This window comes from Podarcis liolepis (genome assembly GCF_965112155.1).
Source record: "Podarcis liolepis genome assembly, chromosome: 4".
NCBI classification, from domain to species: domain Eukaryota; kingdom Metazoa; phylum Chordata; class Lepidosauria; order Squamata; family Lacertidae; genus Podarcis; species Podarcis liolepis.
In genome coordinates, this window is record NC_139558.1 from 55,251,848 (window position 1) to 55,273,213 (window position 21,366).

Genomic DNA, 21,366 nt, shown 5'->3' on the forward strand with positions numbered 1-21,366 from the left:
TAGTAATTTTATTATTTATACCCTACCCATCTGGCTGGGTTTCCCCAGCCACTCTGGGCAGCGTCCAGAAAAATATAGGAACATAATAAAATGTCAAACATTAAAAACTTCTCGATGAAAAGCTGCCTTCAGATGTCTTCTATAAGTAGTGTAGTTCTTTATCTCCTTGACATCTGATGGGAGGACGTTCCACAGGGAGAGCGCCACACTACCCTTTACAAGCCAGAGTTCCCAAGATTCTTTGTAGGAAGCCATGACTGTTGGCAGTGCTTTAAATGTGTAGTTCAGTTCGGATGACTATCATGTTGGCAGCTACAGTATCTGTAACCTTTCCATACTGGGAAAGAAGTTTGAAAAATAAAGGAAGGAATAAATTTGTTGTTGTTGGAAATACAAAGCACAAGAAAGCACTAAGAGACACGAGAGCTTATTATTTGAACCTTGTGTCCTCAGTAGATAGCACAAATATTTTGCTAGCCCTGGTGAGCAAACCCTTGGAAAGTAATGCCTTGAGGCAAACATCAGTCATGTAGAAAGGCAGCAATGGGCCATAAAATGGTACTGAATAGCCAACTTCCATCTCTTTATACACTCCACTATGAAAGTACAGCCTCACTAACTTTGAAGGCAATTTAAAATTAACTTAAAGTCTATTCTATGGGAAGTAGATACAGTGGTGCCTCGCAAGATGAAAAGAATCCGTTCTGTGATTCTCTTCGTCTAGCGGTTTTTTCGTCTTGCGAAGCAAGCCCATTGACGGATTAGCAGATTAGCGCTATTAGCGGCTTTTAGCGGCTTATCTGCTTATTGGATCAGCTGATAAGCGGCTTAGCGGCTTAGAAAAGGGGGGGGAGGAAAAAAAACCCGCAGGAACTCGCAAGACATTTTCGTCTTGCGAAGCAAGCCATAGGAGATTCGTTTTGCAAAGCACCTCCAAAACGGAAAACTCTTTCGTCTAGCGAGTTTTCCGTCTTGCGAGGCATTCGTCTTGCGGGGCACCACTGTAGATGTATGAATAGAGTGTGGAAACAAGTTCACTGAAGAAACCAACATGAAAATGTTGTGCTCATTCTATCAGTGCAGAAAGTGTATCTTTAATTTATGACCAAGACCTCATCTGTACTAGATATTAAAGCAGTAGCATATCATTTTAAACATTCATGGCTTCTCCCACAGAATCCTGGGAACTGTAGTTTGCTAAGAATGCTGAGACTTGTTAGGAGAACCCTAGTCCCCTCAGAGGGCTACAATTCCCAGAGTGGTTTAACAGACAATCCCTCTCCCAGGAGACTCTGGGAATTGTATCTGAGAGCAATCGGGGTCTCCTAGCAACTGTCAGCATCCTTAACAAACTTCAGTTCTTGGGGTTCTTTGGGGGAAACCATGACTGTTTAACGTGGTATGGTTCTGCTTTAAATGTATAGTATGGACAGGGCCCAAGTGTTTGGGAGAATTATGATACTAGAAGATCGTGCATTTCCATTTATTGTTAAATAAAATAGTTACTATTAAAAATAGAAAAAGGCATGGGAGGAGCCTATTGCAATTTAGTGTCTGAACATAATTTGTGATTAGTATACTGACTAACTTAATTAAAATGCTATTTTCCTGGCAGACTCTAAATTGCTGCTAAAGAAGATGCAATTAAGGTGCTAATCCGATGACATTTTCTTTTTTGTAGAATCATTGTGTTTTTGAGGCTTCTCTTGAGATCCTCTCCCCAACCTGACCAAAAGGATTTTGATTATTGATTATGTAAAAGTTTTTCCTCTGTTTAGAGCCTATAGCTGTTTCCACATCTGTTTACTCTAGCTCCAGTGCACTCCCACTGCTGGTGTTTGAAGCTGTGTATAATGATGTCAGTCACAATCCATATCTGTCCTCTGCTTTCTTGAGAAATACTGCTGTTTGATCCATTTCCCCTCAAACCAGCTTCCATCCAATTTGAAAACATAAGCTACATTCATTTCACAGGTACCATATTTTTTGCACCATAACACTCACTTTTTTCCTCCTAGAAAGTAAGGGGAAATGTCTGTGCGTGTTATGGAGGGAATGCCTACGGGTGGCATGCCTATGGGTTTTCCTCCTCTAAAAACTACGTGCGTGTTATGGTCGGGTGCGTGTTATAGAGTGAAAAATACGGTAATCTGAGGTGCATAGTTTTGAGACAGTCGTTGCACATACACAGATGACAGTTTGATGAATAGAAGTTGGGGTGGTAGCAGGCAGGGGAAAAGCAAACAGGTAATGTACATCAGGTGAAGACAATCCCTCTGGTGTGGTGTGTACAGCAATGTGCAAATGTGACTTTCAACAGAGTGGGGGAAATATGTTGTACTGTCATGGATTGGTTGGACGCAGAGGAATGGTGGGAGGAACCAGCTGGGGAACCCCAGTGGCATAGCTAGGGAGGGACAGGGAGGGCAGACCGCCCCAGGTAGCGCTCACAATCCACTTAGGCCGTTTGAAAGGAACCCCCAAGGGAAGACAGCTCAGAGCCTAGGGAGTGGTGATGGGACAACAATGAGTGGTCAGAGGGAGAAGACGGGGTGTCAGAAGCTGAAGAAGTTCCAGGGCCTAGTGAACTGGGTGAGTTTGTGGCAGACAGAAGTCCAGAATCAGAGGCAGAAGCTGGAGCCAGTGAGTAGGAGGAGGGAGGCCAAGAAGCAGAGATGAGTCAGGCAGGGTGTTTCTCCCTCCTGTTGTGACAAGCTCCCCTCTTCCCTTGTCTCCCATAACCAGAAGAGGACTGAAAAGGGCAGAGCAGTGACAGGCTTCACACAGGCATCATCTTCAATTGCTTGGGGAAAGCCCTGGAGAGAAGAGACTTAGATGGCTGTTTGAAGGGGAGAACTTTCAGTCTCAGCAACAGATTTCATGGGGTGAGACCTACCAGAGTTGAGCTGCTGTGCTCATTAGGCCTGACACTCCACCAAGTCTGTAAAGAATTAAGTGTCCCTAATTTCCAGGGACGTTCCTGATTTAGAGAAGCCATCCTGGTTTCTGATTTAATCCTGGGATGTACCACTTTTCCTTAATGTTTAATGTTGAATTATGTTTTCATAAATGTTGGAAGCTGCCCAGAGTGGCTGGGGCAACCCTGTAAGATGTGTGGGGTATAAATAGTAAAATTATCATGGATGTGAGGGCGATCTGGCTGCGACATCTGTCACCCCATTGATCGCCAGGGTTGATTCGGCTGATCTGGCTGGCTAGGCGGATGTCCCCTTCCTCCCTCACCGCTCCATGTGCGTCCCTCCCGAAGCTGCGCGCTCGGTGGAAGAGGACGACCATCCCAGATAGAAGGAGTGTACCGTTCTTCGGTCAAGGGTATACGATAGCTGCGCTCCCCTGCTAGAACCTCCAAACAAGCTCAAGGTCCCTATTTTCATCGGAGAAATGTTGGAGGTTATGAGATCATGGTTTTGCTAATGAAAAGTTAACTCTAACTTGAACATTGTGACTTAATGGCTTGTTCACTCTGTGACAATCAATGACCTATATGAAGAATAGTATGCTATAAAGTCCTTCTGTCTTTGAAGGCTATGCCTTCTATGTTCTTACATCAATGTCTCAGTCATAGTTTTTTTCAACACAAGATGTATGTTGTTGTTGTTGTTGTTGTTGTTGTTGTTGTTGTTGTTGTTGTTGTTTTATTTGTACTCCGCCCATCTGACTGGGTTGCCCTAGCCATTCTGGGTGGATTCCAACAAATATAAAAGCATAATAAAACACCAGACATTTTTTAAAACTATAAAATAATTTTTCTGTATAGTAATTTGCAGTTGGTTTCACAGTCTTTGGTTCCCCCCACCACTCAGCTTTTCTTCCCTCTCCTTTCATGTCATATTAGCATCAGCTTGCAAATAAAATGGGCTTTCTTAAACCAGCTGCTGATAAATTCTCCTGAAGGCCGTAAGTTAAATGAATAAATGTGACATTGTGTTGAGGACATGAAATAAAGAAGCAGGTGAATTCATTCAACTGACCAAATAAGGGCACCACATGGTTTTGTTCAGATTAGCATCTACTCCTCACTGTATTTCCAAAGGCGCATCTCAATATGGGACATCACTTCACTGGGAAGTAGGGCAGATCTTGTTTACTGGCAGAAATGTTGATGCTTTTGTTTTTTCCCTGTTTGACTAAGGCATGTTATTAAATGAAGAAGCTTAGATGCGTCACACAAAAGGTCTCCCATCAATAGGGCAGTGGGGGTGGTGCAGCTGATAATCCAGTGCAAGTCAGCTGGAAAAACAATTACTGTGACCTTCCCCAGGCTGAGAAGTTCAATTGGGCCCTGCCCTGCCCTGCCTTCTCCATCACAAGGAAAGACAGTTTAAAAAGAAGCAAAATAAATATTTTAAATTTCCACTGGGGTGCCCTTCCCCTCCCCTCCCCACCCCCCCAAAAAACCCAGAAATTGAGGCAAGGTACACATGGGTTTTGGGGTGGTGTTTTCTGTCTAAAAATGTCAAGATTTAAGATTTCCCACTGTTCCTTTGAGATGTTTGTTTTAAGGCAACAATTCCTTTCTTAGATTTGCTGTTCATGATACAGTCCTACCGGCAAGCATAGCGAAGAAGCCATCACAGTTTTGAATGAAAGAACAATCCTGCCTTTCTTGGGAACAAAGTAATTTCTTTGCTGTTTATGGACAGACCTCTGTCCAAGCAGAACTACCATGACTGCTGTGATTCTCAACCGACAGATGTAGGCTAGTATTTTAGTTATTCAGCTCCTCACATTCTAAGTCCATGCCATCGTTTGCTACAAATATTATGCATAATTGACAATGCAGTTTGCTCTTATTAATAGTGCAGCATTAAATTGTTCCGTTCAGCTGCTATTAGAGAGAATGAAGACCATTGCTTAAATACGAAAGGCACATTTTCTCATTCTTTAAAACTTTCTTGAAAAAGATACAGGTTTAGGACTGAAAAAGGTATCAGAAAGACTCGTAACATCATGGGACCAGTTTCCCATTAAGGGAACAAGCCTGATATCATACAGGATTGTATTCAACAAAGTCACCCTGTTAGAGCAAGGACTGCCACCTGCACAATCACACAATGCTTCCCCCTTCCCCTCCCAAATCTCAAAGAGATGGTTGAGGGGACAGGTGGGGAGGGGGACAGGTAGAGAAAGAGGGAGTCCTATTGCACAGGCAGAAGTATTTGCACTTTGTAGGATACAACTTCATACCTCTGAAATCAGGCTTGTTCTCTTAATGCAGGGGTCAGCAAACTTTTTCAGCAGGGGGCCGGTCCACTGTCCCTCAGACCTTGTGGGGGGCCAAACTATATTTTGAAAAATATATATGAATGAATTCATATGCCCCACAAATAACCCAGAGATGCATTTTAAATAAAAGGACACATTCTACTCATGTAAAAACACGCTGATTACTGGACCATCTGCAGGCGATTGGGCTGGATCTGGCCTCCAGGCCTTAGTTTGCCTACCCATGTCTTAATGGAAAACTGGGCCACTGTTACTTACGTATACCACTGGCTATAATTTTCTAGATTTTTCTGCTACTAGAAGACACTAGCCAGACCACTGTGGGGGTTTTTTTTAGTTGCTTAATAAATCCATGTCTCTATGTAATAAATTAAAGCTCCTATGTCGCATGAACAATTAATATTTGAAGCGAAATGGAAGTTAGAATGCTTGAGATGCACATTTACAAAATAGTATTATTTTCAAATGACTGAAGAGGAACATAACTTGGGAATTCACAGGATAACAATTGACTGTAACTAAAATTATCATCTTCTTGAAAATTATTATTTCTAAAACATTTGGCTACAAGAGCTAACTGAAAGTGAAGTCAATGCATGCCTTATCACCCATTAATGATCATTATAAGGCTGACTTTTTTGTGTTCTTATAAGCAAACTCACTTGCATGATCCTGCATCGCTACAACAAGAGATGAGGTGAGAGATACCTACAATCTCAAAGTCCATCCTAGGATGAATAGATGTGTCAAGTGACTAGGAAGGATCTTTCTAGGCCTGCCATTTCCTCCCATTCAGTATAAATAAGGTACCCAATAACCAAATAGTAAGGAATCGAGGCAATGGTGCAAGATGAGTCTATAGTGGATAGATCACGAAATCACAAATGAGGTGTAATGACCCCTGGGGGAGCATCAAAGGGAACTCTGTGCGAGACGACAACGGGGTCAGGCCCCCTTCACATCACAGATAAAGCAATGTGGGTTAGAAGCTGAGAGTAGAAGTTAACATAAGTGACAAGCAGAAAGGAGAGCAATGGCTGATATCTGTTTGAATCCAGTGGAAATGGCAAGACCCTCTTGGAGTGTAATTCAGTGGACCCCTCCTACACAGGCTCAGGTTGTATATATGTGTAAATAAACCATATATCATAAAGACACCACAGTCACAGCTGTGCCTCATTTTCCCAAAGGAAACACAGATCCTGGATAAGCGTGCCTGGAACTCCCTGGAATTTCACACCACTCTGAGATTGGGGGGTGGCGTGTAACCATACAGTGGAACCTTGGTTCTCAAACGGCTTAGTTGACGAACAAATCGGCTCCCAAATGTTCTGTTTTCCGAACGTTTTTCAGAAGCTGAACGTCCGACACAGCTTCCGCTTGAGTGCGGGAAGCTCTTGCAGCTAATCGGAAGCCATGCCTTGGTTTTCAAACAGTTTTGGGAGTCAAATGGACTTCCAGAACAGATTAAGTCCAAGAACCAAGGTTCCACTGTATTTGTATATATTACTTGGCTGGAAAGCTGCACTGCAAGTTTCAAAGAAATGTGAATCTTTAAGAGATGCCTGTGTTTTGGTTCTCAATTTGTTTTGGAAAGTGTGATTTAAGTGGATTTGCCTTGAAATGCAAACTGAATCAAATATCTCCCCATCCCTACCTAGGAGTAAGCCCCCATTGAATCCAGTGCAACTGAATCCTGAGTGAACCTGCAGAAGATGGTGTGCTTTGACGCTGATGTTGTGCTCAAGCATAGAACTGTGATTTCTGAGTTAACTGAGTTCATTTTAAGGTGTCACAAATACAAAGAGTTATGGAATCATCAGGAAAGACATTAATGGCCTGAACTGGCTGACCTGATCTTTTCGAGCAAAGAAAGAACCGTATTTGAAGCAGTTAATGGATGGCTTTCTCAACACTTCTCTCCTGGCAGTAAAGTACACACAGTAAGTATAAAATATGCCGTCAGATCTCAAAGCTGAAATAATTTGATGCTAGGCTTGCAGTTTCATTTTGATTAATCTCTCTAAAGTAAGAGGCTTTCAGAAACAGAACATAGTATTACAGGGAGCAGGGGGTTGCAAAATATTTATGTAAACATATATTCAAGTTAACATCAGTTCTTTTCACACTGGCATACCTCTACATGACATGGTGAGGAACTACATTATGGTAAACAGTTTGCAGTTCTTAATAACTAGAGGTCTACAGGGGGCTGTTGTAAGAGAACTGAATCTTATGTCAGCTGCTGAAAGTCTGTTATATATATTTCCCCTATCGATAGCCATTTGGATGACATTTGGTCATAAGGCACCTTGCTGAAGCTAAGGAGGTCTGAGTCAGGACCTCTTGGGTGCCATGTTGGAAGAAAAGCGAGATATAGTGTAAATGTAAGAAAATAAACCATAAACACAATAAATCCCCAACCAACAACTCTGATTAATGCAAATCAAGATCCTTAATTAAGGAGGGTCTGTCCCCCCCCTTGATTTTCACTCTCTTTGTTTTTGATTACTCTGACACAAATCAGATTATCTTACCAGAATACCTGACTATGGAAGTACATTAATCTGAATATTTCTCCAACTACAGACAACTAAACAACAATCTTTAACCTTGCAGCCTCCCCACTTGTTATACAATGAGAGCTCAGAGTTGGACAAATCTTTCAGTTTTTCATTTGTAGTCTTAAGTTTGGCTCTTTTCATTTCTGCATCAGTTTGGTTTTTTGGGGGTTTTTTAAGTCATCATTAGAATTCACTCACATTTAGTACACATGCTCCTAATACTCAATTTTTTTGTATGAAATTTTGCCTAATATCTACATTTTTGCAAGCAATTTCCCCCAGTATAATGCAGTTTTGCTATTCTCATTAATATATGCATTATTATGCATACTTTTACCTTATATATTCATTTAGAGAACTACATTGCAAGTGTGAATTTTGAAGAATAGCTACATTTTAGTCTGTGTATTGTATCATGGTGAGTAAATTAGATAGTTTTACATTAATTTATGGACTGAACCAAATTTCTCCCCCATCCCAAAGCTTAATATTATTCACTGAATTTTTGCTGATCAACAACAGCATTTTCTGAAACAGTTGCTTCCTCTGAATTATGGGCAGATTCTCAAGGCTGCGACATCATCCTTTCAGAGTGCAGAGTGTGGGTTATTCATTTTCAACACACTGTCCTGCAGCATCTTGAAAGCCAAACATTTAGGGACAAGGTTGTATTAATTACATTAAGTGAGACAGAGAATGATTATGATTTGATTGTACTAGTCATTTCCATGTTTAATTCAATAAACCCTCTGCCCCCATTTTATTAATTTATTGGCGCTACTTCCAAATTTCCTGTCTGCTGCTCTGGAGTGTCGCAGAATGTAGGTCACAGCTGCCGCAGCTTGGGCTAAGCAAACTGAGTTGCTTACTTCCAAGTGGACAAGTGTGCTCATACGAATTGGCACTTTCTTTGAAAGAAGAGCACAGAAACCAGTGACTGCACCTAGAAAACCTTCTCTTTTTGTCCTCTTCTAGACTAAAGTTCAGTCATTCTCATTGGCCGCATTTGGACGACATGCTAAACCATAGTTTAGTGTGATCTGAACGAAACATGATGAGCCTCAAGCTCATTGTCCCTGCTCCCCCCTCTGTTCCCAGCTTGGGTTTGAGAATTTTAGAAGCTTCTGATTCCATTTCTTGTTAACCAAAGCTTGTCATGTCATTCCAACTGACAGACTGACGTTAATGTTGGATCTTGATATAAGAAGCCAGGATGGAGAATGTTACAGAGGACCCACATTCCAGGAACAACAAAAGCTGAACTGAAAACAATAGACTAGGATAAGATGAAATCACTTTAATGCTAGGTCTAGACTAGATTTAGATTAATGAGCTTTTCTTTGTCTTTTTTCATATCCTAATTGCGATATGGTTAACTGATACAACTTTTAATAATATCATCACAATATACTGTATGTTAAAATTGCTGCTTTTCAAAGTAATTTAGTTTTGGGCTAGGCAGTGGACCTATTAAAAAAATTAAGAAGAAATTGGGGGGCATTTTGGTATCACAATGGGAGACCTGTGGGCACATTCAGTAAAAATGTTTTAAAATATTTATTTCTTTTTAATGGAAAATAAGTGGGGCTTGGAAGGCCATAATGGCTTCACATCAGGATACCCATAGGGAACAGTCCATGCTTCTTTAGAACACTAAAAAAATACAGACATCAAAATCCGTACTTTTTTATAAGATGACAATGTGGGGGGAGAACTTAGGGAGACCTAAAAAGAAAAACTATTGGCGACTGGATACAACCCACAAGCTATGTGTTAGCCACCCCCGCTGTAGAGTTTGTTCCTACACAGCTTACCAGTGAGTCAACTACACTTCTGGCTGATTGCTAATGCTTTACCAAAAATCCTAATTGCATATTTCTAGCTAATCACAAAACATTAAGGGTTTGAAGAATGTATTTCTGGAACCAACAGCAGGGCAACCTAGATATTACAAAACCATAGCTTGTGTGTGAAATGTGACTAGTTGGGTGGGGAGGACACAGTTCAGGGGAGGGGAGGGAAGGAGATACAAATATAATTCTCGCATTTGACTTTTTATTATTAGGTTCTCATAGTTGACTATATTGCTAAAATTCTAATAAAGCAGTGCCCACAATACAACCTTTTCAACTAAAAAAAGATACAATGCCTCTATCCTGCGGTTTTCATGCATGCCAACTTTGTTTTTCTTTCTGTTGACATACAAGCCATCTTTCCATATTCAGCTGCTTGCAAACACTGTGCCTCAGGCAAGAGTATTCTTCACTCACCACGTACACTTGTTTTCCTGGCTTTGCTTGCCATGATCAGATTGGATCTGAAATGTTTTTGTTTTCTAATATTATTTTGTTTCTCTTTCCTCTGCTCAAAACACAGATTAGTGTAAGATGTGATTCAACTAGACAACTGAATTTGGAATCCTGCTTCTTCTGGGGGAGCTGATGGAGGGAGAAAGAAAACACCAGCGTTTGGAAGATCTAGGGTACCTGGTGGCCTTTTTTTGACCCTGGTTTGCCGTCAAAAATGGCAGAAAAGCCCAAACTGTACTAGACACCAGCTCACTACAAACTGTCGCTTTGTTGATCACACCTGAACTGAGTGCACCTCATCAGCTGCAGAAGCAAACAGAGCTGTCACGGCTACAATTGCCTCCCACAGATATTAACACAGTGAACGCCATGACTAATGCAGTGCAGCTCAGTGCAAGACCACTGAGAGGCAGGAAGTCTTGCCACAGTGGTGCCCAACACCGACTAAGAGGATAACACATGTAAAGTTCAGCTGCACTGTCCTTCCATCAAGTTCGGTATCAACAGGATGCAATTTAGCTTAGATTGACATCTAAGAACCTTAAGGGTTTCTCCAGGACCAGACTAATGTGAGTCTCTGGCCAAAATGGTGCTGCTATGAGACAGGACCAAATAATTGCCTGTGCTAGTACTCTGATTTGCCAAGCGTTGAGTAATCAATATGAAGAGGGGTGCAGCTTGCATGGCCACCTTCCTTGGTTGCCAACCATCTGTTGCATTAGAGACCCTTGCTTCCTCCCACATTCTGGCACCTGCTTGAAAGTGGAGGGATAAGTACAGGATGGTGATGAGAACACCTTACTTAGCCTTTCGAAGTGCACGACCCATAAAACGCAGGGGCCCGTGGCTGTGATCAACTCTCTGCTTGCATCATCCTCCGTGGCATATGACTGCATAGGGCTAGAGATAGGAAGGCTAACTATATTGGCCTTTTCAAAAAAATATACGGAAATTATGTGTTCTACATGAACAAATAGTGAATTAATGTGGCAGTTCCCTAATAGAAAATTGAGATATAGCTATCATTATCTGGGTGACTCAGTTTCCTGCCCCAGAGAGCAGATGGTGTGGCTAATGGCATGGTGGGAATATGGTTAGTGTCTGCCTAGTAGGGGGAATGCAGCACGTTAACAGGAAACTGTGTGTGCTGGCTGATTTAAGGGTCTCCTGGCACAAAAGAAGTTCGTCTCCAGTCCTTGTGCTGGTGTGGGCTGAATGTAATCAAGCTGTAACAGCTCTGGAAATTCTCACAGCTGATGGCAAGGCATGTGGTAGGTGACCTGGCGGTTTCCCAATCTAATCGGTCTCAATATAAAAGATAATGTGTCTCCATAACGCTTAAAACACACACCCTAAAACCATAATGATTGATACTCCTGTCTAATGAAAGCTGCCTAATGTGAATCTATTTCTAACAGGTTTTGAATTACTTGTCATTAACTGGACTATTACTGGAACACAGTAACATATTTTATAGGTTAGGTATCCTTCTTGATTGAATTCAGTATCTACAATGACTTCTGTTAAATCTGCATGCTATAATCTGGCCATGGCTTTCAAACCTACAGTGTGAAAGGCTAATAGGCATATAATCCTCCTCTCTCTCTTTTTTTTGGATAAATATTCACTCACTATTAAATATAATTAAATGCATGATCAGTAGACAGATATGTTCTTTACCTTTTACAATTAGTGTTCATAGTGTACTTATTGCAAAATGCAGCACAGGCATAACCCATGGAAATTGCAACCAGAATTCCTTTTAGCACCCCACTCCCCCCCCCCAATCACTGCTGAATAAAGGGGCAGGATGGAAGCACTTTTTCGGAAGCAGATGTGCTTGAGAGAAAGAGCTGTCTTCAACTTCCATCACAGATTCTGTCCATGAAGGGAAGGACTCCAGAATGCCATAGGATGGGCTCCAAACAAAGGAAAGGCATCGCCAAAAGGAAAAGGACATAGGTTTGAATGAAATTTGCATATCTTATTTTAAAAAATACACGTATGCACATTTAGAAGTCATCATTATTGTTTAAATCAGGGATTGCAAATGGGATCCCCCGCTCCTGCCCGCCCGTATGTCAATTATCTGATGCCACTTTGAGGTCAGGTTACTTGAGTTCAAGGAAAGAGGCAGGTCAGTGCTTCTGTTTCTTTGCTCTCTTCCTTTGCAGGTGTGGTTTGGCTTCAAGCTGCACTTGCGGAGGAAAAATGGTCCTTTGCAGGAGCCGCTTACATCCAAACTGTGCATGGCTTGGATTGAACCACATCTGCAAAGGAAAATCCACGACGCAAGTGGGGCACTGCATTTAGCCTGGCTTGTGGCAGAGATGGGTTCCACTCAGGAGCTCACATTGGAAGTGCTCAAGTGCAGGTGACCGTAGTGAGCTTGCATTTGGTGCTGAATTTAAATTTTAAATAGAAATACATCTTGGCATTGTGGGGAAGACTGTGGCCACTGACCAGGTGTCCTGCGTGCCTGCTCAGTCTGCTGTCCAGGGGCTGGTGTTTGATGGGCAACATCAAGGCTTCTGTTGTCCCTTCCTAAAGTTATTTATCTCGAAATGAGAGACGGACAGGGCACTCCTTTAAACAGACGTTGCTCCTCTGTCAACCCATCAGACAGAAGATTGCTCTGTGTACCGTTGGACAGCATAGCCACCATAGATGGCCACTTGACATGGACTGTAATTGTTATTTGTCAAGAATCAAAATAAACATGGTTTATTGTACGGACATTTGGTGACTTGGTACTGTGATTATTCAGAACAATCCTTTGGATAAGACCCTTCCATACAAGTTACAGCATTGTATTTCGCTCAGTATTAATTTTGTTGTTGCCCTAGGATTTCTATCCAGATGGATTGCAACAAGGAGAGGAGTACTTCATTAAAAAGATACTTCCCTTGAGGGGAAAAACACCCCCCCCAAAAAAAATCCAAACATAACAGGAATGGACCAGTAATTGGGATGAGGAGCTGGCTGGAACAGCTGTTCCTTGGACATCTCAGGAAAAAACAATTAGTGTGCATGTGCCTTCATTTTGCAATTAAGTTTCACTGGACTGAAAGTTGGTAAACTGGACACATCTTTGTTAGGCATTAAGCATGACGGAAGCATCACATTTCACGAGCAGAACTACCACAGTTCCTCAATGGGCAAGGGTGACTTTTGCTCAAACTTTCACCTTTAAATGTCCAAGGGAAAGGACATTCAGCTGGACATCTGCCCACATCAATCCAGCATATATAAACAGAGTACCGTATACATCCAGGCACATATGATTTCTGGTAGTTTTTCTGCTGGGATTGATAAATGAATCCTTGGGCATAGTCTTCTTTTTTAGAACATAGATGAATACATCCATGTCTCAAGATGAACACAATTGCCACATGTCAATTGGCAGAGACATATCTGCTTCCAAACAAAAGTCTTGGGCCCACCTTCCAGAGTTTTTGACAGGTTCTCCACTGCTTTGAAGCTATACTCATCCATGAAAAAGGCATTGAGATAAACTACAAGGAAAAATCCATACTTGCTGCCTTGTGGGACATTTTTGGGGAGAGGAAAAGGTTAACGAGTAACCCTACACAAATCCAGAATGGACTCCCTAAGATGGTTGGGCCTTGTATGCCTCCTTCTGGCAACCCCTGCAGCCAAGCTGGTGCCAAATGTATTGCTCTGCTTTTCTTTGGATCACATCAGTGGGGCCGAGAGTGGGGTCTTTTCATCTGGGAAGCCCAAGACTACCATACACACTGCCTAGACTAATGCAGCAAAAACAATGTGGGAGCCAGATGTGATTCTCCAGTGGTTTGACTTCACCCCCGGAGGCGCACTCCATTGTCTATCAAGACAGATGGATACCAGCAATCTTTGTTGGCGAATGGACATTGGTAGCTATTCCCACGCAATGTCTAAGATCCAAATTGCATCAATCTTTAGAGACATGGGCACCTTGCCCGTATCTTAAAAAGAATTCTCTTAGAGCCCATCTTTGGATATGTTGCATCTGTATGTTGATGAAATTGAGAAGGCATAAATAAATAAATAAATAAATAAATAAGAAATAAAAAGCAAGTTACACAACAGATGGCCCCAAAGAGCTATGCTGAGTTTGAGGATTAACCAGGCCATAACAAAAGATATCATTGCAAATTGTTAGTGTTGATGTGTTACTTATTATTGCTGAACAGTGTTCCCTTTAGCTACCAAATGCCAAATGCTTAAATATGTAGAAAACCAAGTTGTCCTCTCCCAGCTGCTCCCATTTCAAGCTGCCAGCTGCATTGTCTCATCTTTTAAGGACTGCCAGGAGGTATTAATGGGCCCCATTATGCCTATCATATTGTCAGTGGGTTTAGATGAAGTCTTATTGTGGTATTAATCTGATCATTTGCTATTAATCAGTTTTGCATTGTTGCTGTTCTGACCTTAAAGCCCTAACGAGCCTAAAAAATGAAGGCAGAGCATATCACTATTTACAATGAAATGTAGAGTTCAAGAAAAATGTGGAATTACTGGAAATGTGCGAAATAACCATAGTGCCAACTTCATGTAAAGGACAGCTTGCAATTCTCTTTGCAACTTTTGACATTTGGTCTAAACTGAAAACTTTTGCACTTCCCTCTCTGTACTTAAAATGTATCTTTGGCAACCACAATAAAATAATTGTAATCTCCCTTGCCCCAGTTAAAATGGAAATGCTTCAAAATGTGCCACAAGGTCACACACATCTTACAGTTGAAGTATATGGCTTCCCTCAATGAATTGTAGTTTACCCCTCACAGATCTACAGTTCCCAGCACCCTTGACAAGTAGTTTGTACCCTGAATTCCTTGAGGGAAGCTGTGTGCTTTAATGGTAGGATATGGATGTTATCATTCTTCCCTGCCTCCACCCCCAAAAAATTGTCTGAAGGGGTAGTAAAATTACAGTGAAATTCTAAGGAGGGGCTGGGGAGAAAAAGTGGCTCTACCACCACAGTCATAGTTTTTTTAGCTCTCACCACCAGCCATGTCAGAAGCACACACACGTGTGTGTGATGGTGGAAGTATTAGTTTTCACTATTCCAAATCCTGGTTGGCATGGCTGACAGGCACAAGCACGAAACCCCTCAGAGGACCCTTGGGGCTTTGGATCCAGTGGATCCAAAGCTTCTGCCACTCTGCTCCCAAATGGTCCATTTCAGAGCTCACCGATTCTTACCGCCAGCAGTATGTCACTCCAATGGCAAAGGCCACACCATCTATCAACATGGGTGTCATGAACTGGCAGAACAATGGCAAAGAGGAAGAGGATCTTGGTGAGGGATATAGCCAGGCCTGGAACACACTGGGGCAAACTGGAGATGGGGAATGAGACGTTGGTGTAAGAAGTATTCATGGGGTGATAGATGATGATGAGGGGATGGGCGCCAGTGCACAGGAACCAGAGCAGCAGGACCTATCACCAGAGCCAGAGGGGCCCCTGTCTCCACAAACACAGCGGGTTCTGAGATGTAGGGAGAAGTGGGTGGGACGATCCAGGAGACTGAGACAGGCAAGGGCTTACAGCTCAGCTCCCTAGCTGGTCAAGTGGGACTTACTACCTCTGGATGGAGGTGTGTGATTCCTCAGAGTAGACTCAGAACAGGTGAGGGTCACATGCCTCAACAAGCCCAGATGCTGCAATCAGTTTGCAAAGTAAAAAGGGCTGCAGAGCTGAGGTGCTGTGTCTGCTCAACTGCCCATGTTGATGGACCTCAGTTTGGATGCTGCAAGATCTCTGTGGGACTGTGGACATGTGAATTGACCCTGGACTAAGGACTTGACCTACTGACTTGCTGCCAGGTAGGCCAGGGGTTCAGAGCAATGGATGTCTGCAGGATTGCACCATAGCAGGCAAGCGAGTAAATAAATAAATTGTATATTTTACCAAGAAAGGACCATCTGTACCGGAAAGCTTTTAGGCGCTACTGAGTTTTGTAATTTTAAAGATATCTGGCAACATCCAGCTAAGAATAGGCACGTTTACTTCCCCTGATTTCAGTGTGTGAGAAAAGCATGTGTTAAACTTTCTCTCACTGAAGTCCATGAGCCTGAAACATGCTTACTTTTCACTAGACCATACCCATTTTGTTCTTTTCTTAAGAATACACACAGAGACACTCACAACTCATACAAAAGATTACCAAACAGCAAACACCAGTCCTCAGAAAGTTAGCAGATTCATAACAATACATACATAGCACTTGCAAAGTTAAAAGAAACTAAATTGCTCCCAACTTCCCCAATGTGCATTATTTTTTGCCATCCTTCATTAACGCAGGCATAACTTATTCACAAAACCCATGATTTTAATAACCATTATTTCAATACTGGCATTTACTTTGTTCTCTTTTTTCCAAATTAACCCAGCTGGTTTCTAATCAAAGGGTGTTTTTATGAGGTGGGTTTTAAAATGTTATTGTTGATTTTCTTGTTTAATAATCATTCTGTAATTGGATGTTAGCCAAATATAGACAGCTATGTGTGTATAAAGATTAAGGATACATTCTGTGGATAAGCAGTGGCTGTGGACTCCCTCTACCACTCCCCCATACCCCAATTTTGGGTCAGAGCACTCTCTTAAAATTCAGTGGGAGGTAAACAAAAGAGATTTCAGAACTCAGATAGCCCTATCCCTCAGATACCCTCCCCCTCTCCTCCTAACACCACACCCAATCCAACTTGTTAGATGCAGCGTTGCCAATTTCTAGCTTTAAAAGTCTTTCCATTTAGACCTGGTTTCAGTGTTTTCACCACTGGGAAGAATGCCATGTTATGCAGTTGTCTTCTGCATCAACTGCACAATGTAAACTACCAAAAACCAGCCAACCAACCAACCACCCTCTCTCGGAAGTGTCATATGGAGGCAGTGAAAGTCAAAGCACAGAAAAGCACTGGGGCATTGATGAAGTTCTATCACAGTAACGGAGGGCAGCTGATTGAATCCACTGTAAAGATATTTGGTAGTGAGGAGCTTACCCAAATGCTTTATGGCCTTGAAATCTGGGGCTCTGATTCGAATAGTTTTGGAAACTGTGCAAAACATTTATTATTTTTTGCGGGAAGCTATACTCTCTACCATCAGGAATATCAGCAGGTCTTCTTTGTGCAGAATTTGGGTGGCCAGCCATTAAGGCAAGAGCAAACTGCGCTCAGTTAAAGTATTTTAACTGTGCTGTGCTATATGGAATTAAGTGATAACCAACTCTGCAAAACAGCTTGTCAAGATGTTTCGGACTATTATTACTTTCCAGAACTCAGCTCTGCTTTGACCTTGAATAAGTATCAACTAAGATCATGGCCACTGGTCCCATCACCTCCTGGCAAATAGAAGGGGAAGAAATGGAGGCAGTGAGAGATTTTACTTTCTTGGGCTCCATGATCACTGCAGATGGTGACAGCAGCCACGAAATTAAAAGCCGCCTGCTTCTTGGGAGAAAAGCAATGACAAACCTAGACAGCATCTTAAAAAGTAGAGACATCACCTTGCCAACAAAGGTCCATATAGTAAAAGCTATGGTTTTCCCAGTAGTGATGTATGGAAGTGAAAGCTGGACCATAAAGAAGGCTGATCGCTGAAGAATTGATGCTTTTGAATTATGGTGCTGGAGGAGACTCTTGAGAGTCCCATGGACTGCAAGAAGATCAAACCTATCAATTCTTAAGGAAATCAGCCCTGAGTGCTCACTGGAAGGACAGATCGTGAAGCTGAGGCTCCAATACTTTGGCCACCTCATGAGAAGAGACGACTCCCTGGAAAAGACCCTGATGCTAGGAAAGATGGAGGGCACAAGAAGAAGGAGACGACAGAGGACGAGATGGTTGGACAGTGTTCTCGAAGCTACCAGCATGAGTTTGACCAAACTGCGGGAGGCAGTGGAAGACAGAAGTGCCTGGCGTGCTCTGGTCCATGGGGTCACGAAGAGTCAGACATGACTAAACGACTAAACAACAACAAAGGAATTGGCTCTCCTGGACAGAATCCAGAAGGGATCTGTGACTAATTCTGATCACCCAGATTTCCCCTTGGAATCCACTCTTGAGAACAGAGCATCTTAGCACTAGTTATCTGACCCTACTCACACCAGTTTCCTTAAGAAATGCCTTTACTGACCTGTGTTTCCAAGTGATGCTCCCTGCAGTCTTGGATGGCTGCTACAAGGTCCAGTACGCAGATTGGCTTTGTATTTGTGGTCAACCTCAGGTGGAAGATCTGAGACCCAAGAGATCACTTTCTGAAACCTTTGTTCACACGCTAGCAGATACAACCTGGCAGAAATGTTTCCGTTTCTTTTGAGTGACAGTAATAGCTTTGTAACACTGAGTGGCCCTCTATGCACTGGCTGAAAGAAAGAAAAACAGAAGGAATTAGAGAAATCACAATAAATTGTTGTGGTGATTCGGAGGTTTAATTTGAAACCAAGCTGGATTTGAGCTTGTTGGTGCCTTTGGTAACCTGCCTCTTACATCATGGATGGTGGTTCATATTATGGATGTATGATTTGTATTGTTTATTGGCACTGTTGTGTGGGTTTGTCATGGCCTTTGGCTAAAACAATGAACTTATGTTGATTGATCTGCCAGAAGCACAAGAAGCTACTGAAAATGAATAAATCACATTCTAGAACTTCATAAACAAGGTTGCCCAAATAAGGATTGCAAAGAAAAACTATGGCAGCAACTCATAAAATGCCGGTTGTTTGGGGGTTGTTGTTTTTAAGCAGAAAGGGATACCAGGAAAGGCTTGATCTAGATAAACTTTTCTGTGACTACTTTTGCTGTTTTACATCTGCAGTGCTTTCCACACTGGAGGCCAAGATTTCATTGTAAAAGCTAAGATAGAGTTCTCAGAACAATAATGGTATATTGACTGAGGGTATGGGTTGTATTTCACTGCTTGTGGTGCAGCTGTTCTTCTCTCCAGGCTTCTACAGAAGGGAGGCACCTGTATTTTTTCATCCAACAAATATGTATGGCCTACCAGATATCCGATAATTTATAGGCAGACATCTGCTGTTTCCCAGCTGTTGTCAGAAAAACTTCTAACGCTAACATTTTCTTGTCACTAACACAAAAATAACCATCGAGCTCATGTTTAAAATCAAGCTCATGTTTAAAATCAGAGGCAGAAATAAAAGTTGGGATATTTTTAGAGTGTTTGTATTGCTCCTCCTTAGCCAACAACGGACTTCAGTTACATTTTGTTAAGTCTCTCTCATTTTTCTGTGGTTGACTTCACTTCAGGATCTCACAAGGATTTGGCATCTTCTAAATAGCCCTGCTAAATTATGAACATAGTGACAGCTTCATTTGTTGCATAAACAGAAGGCTTTTTGCTTTGATGGAACTGCTCTTTTATTGGTTCTTTTCTGTAGACCCAACATGTCACTAGGAAGATATACTCTACTCCCAATAAAATAAGTCGGTCACCTGCTTCTGCTAAGGATATGCCTTAAACTCCACATTTTCATTAGAACTGTAAACACATGCTTTAATATTCTCTCATGATCATTGGCTCCTGAGAAGTGGGAAGTTTATGGCAGTCTTTGACAGGCCAAATTCCTAAGAATGAGACTTCTCTGTAGATGTAAAGTGTCTGCAATAAGTCAGTCATTTTCAAATGTGCAGGTTGAGCAGATATTATGGAGGAAGCAGAAGCAAGCGCACTGGCAGGCAGTGCTAGCACCTAACAATGGGTCATTTAGGCTACGTTCATGCTGCTGCTAATTGCACACTCACAATAGCAACAGAAGTATAGTGTCCAGATCAAGGGAAGTAATAGTACCACTCAATTCTGCCTTGGTCAAACCACACTTGGAATACTGTGTCCATTTCTGGGCACCACAATTTAAGAAGGATGTTGACAAGCTGGAGGAGCATGTCGGAACTATCACAAAGCTACATGTGACTTCAGAATCTCAGTCTGTCTTCTTCAAGATATGACCAGATTATTATAGCAATGAATGAACAGTTTTAAAAATAAAAAACCCCTAGGGATGAAATACTTCCCTAAGCCTAATAACGTCAGGGGTCAACATATTCATGCCAATGGAACATTTTCACATGTGTCAGAGTAAGCCTAAGGAATATTTTAAATGTTTGCTTTCAGAGTTGAAAAGTTTAATTGCAGCCCAAAGAATGACATGTGTTGAAAAGCCTGAATTAGAAGCTTTTGTATTCCAACTCCCCACCCCCACCCCACCCCCACCCGCTGCCTTAAGCTTTACTTGGGTAGCATTTCACATCCATTATGTTTTCCCTTTCATCATGTTTGGTGAATTAGATTTATGCAAGGCTATTTTGCAGTTAAATACACATTTTGTTTCTACAGTCTGCCAATTTACAGGCATTAAATGTATGAATTAATAGTGCTTAAGATTAATGCAATAAAGTTTGTTTAGTTTAAAGAAGAGCTTTTGTTCCAAAGTACTATTAAATCTTTACATAAGACATTAAACCAAAGTGTCTTTGATTTGCCTCTGGTAGGTGTCCAAATAACATTTATAGAAAATGTGGCAGCTTTTCAATTGAGGAAAGGGATAAACCACCTTCTTTAGCATTTATTCCCTGGTCCTGACATTCAAGGGTTTAAGTACTGCTAAATACACAATGGTTATTCTGTGTGCCTTCTACACAGACACAGCAATGCTATTTTCTCAGTTAGGGTTTGCAAACTGTACATGGAAGAATCTTGCTCTGTATACTGAAATCTCAGCCTTGTATACTATAACAATCCACATTAAATGAAGAAAATGTACCATAGTGAGTGGGAACATAATTTTAAAATATTTGCTTTCTGAAATCTCAGCCTTGAGACTTCACAGGTGCACTCACAAAAGGGATGATATTGTGTATGAATCCTTTTGGGTTTTTTGGAATGAATGGATTAACTTCCAAACACATAAATTTAGTATTTCAGAGTTTAAACACATTTATAAAGGTATGAGTTGTGTCTGCAACTGTTTAAAAAAACTAAACAAAACACTTCCACTGTTTTAAGGGCAGTTTATTTTTTCAGTATTGCTATGTCTGTACAAGTACCGTATTTTTCGCTCTATAACACGCACCTGACCATAACACGCACATAGTTTTTAGAGGAGGAAAACAAGAAAAAAAAATCTGAATGAAACAGTGGATGTATCATTTTTGGGCTTCATGCTGTGGCCACAGACATGTGATTTGACAGTGAGTTTGGGGTAGCCCAATGCAAAAATCCTG

The 21,366-nt window shown here is 41.7% G+C and overlaps 1 long non-coding RNA gene across 3 annotated transcripts in view; it reads right to left on the bottom strand.

Moving 5' to 3' along the window:
- Nucleotides 1-21,366, bottom strand: part of LOC310705640 — a 71,805-nt gene that overhangs the window by 34,146 nt on the left and 16,293 nt on the right. For all 3 annotated transcript variants that reach the window (XR_014525412.1, XR_014525413.1, XR_014525414.1), the window contains one exon: nt 18,263-18,491. This is a non-coding gene — a long non-coding RNA (uncharacterized lncRNA). The remainder of the gene's footprint in view (nt 1-18,262; nt 18,492-21,366) is intronic.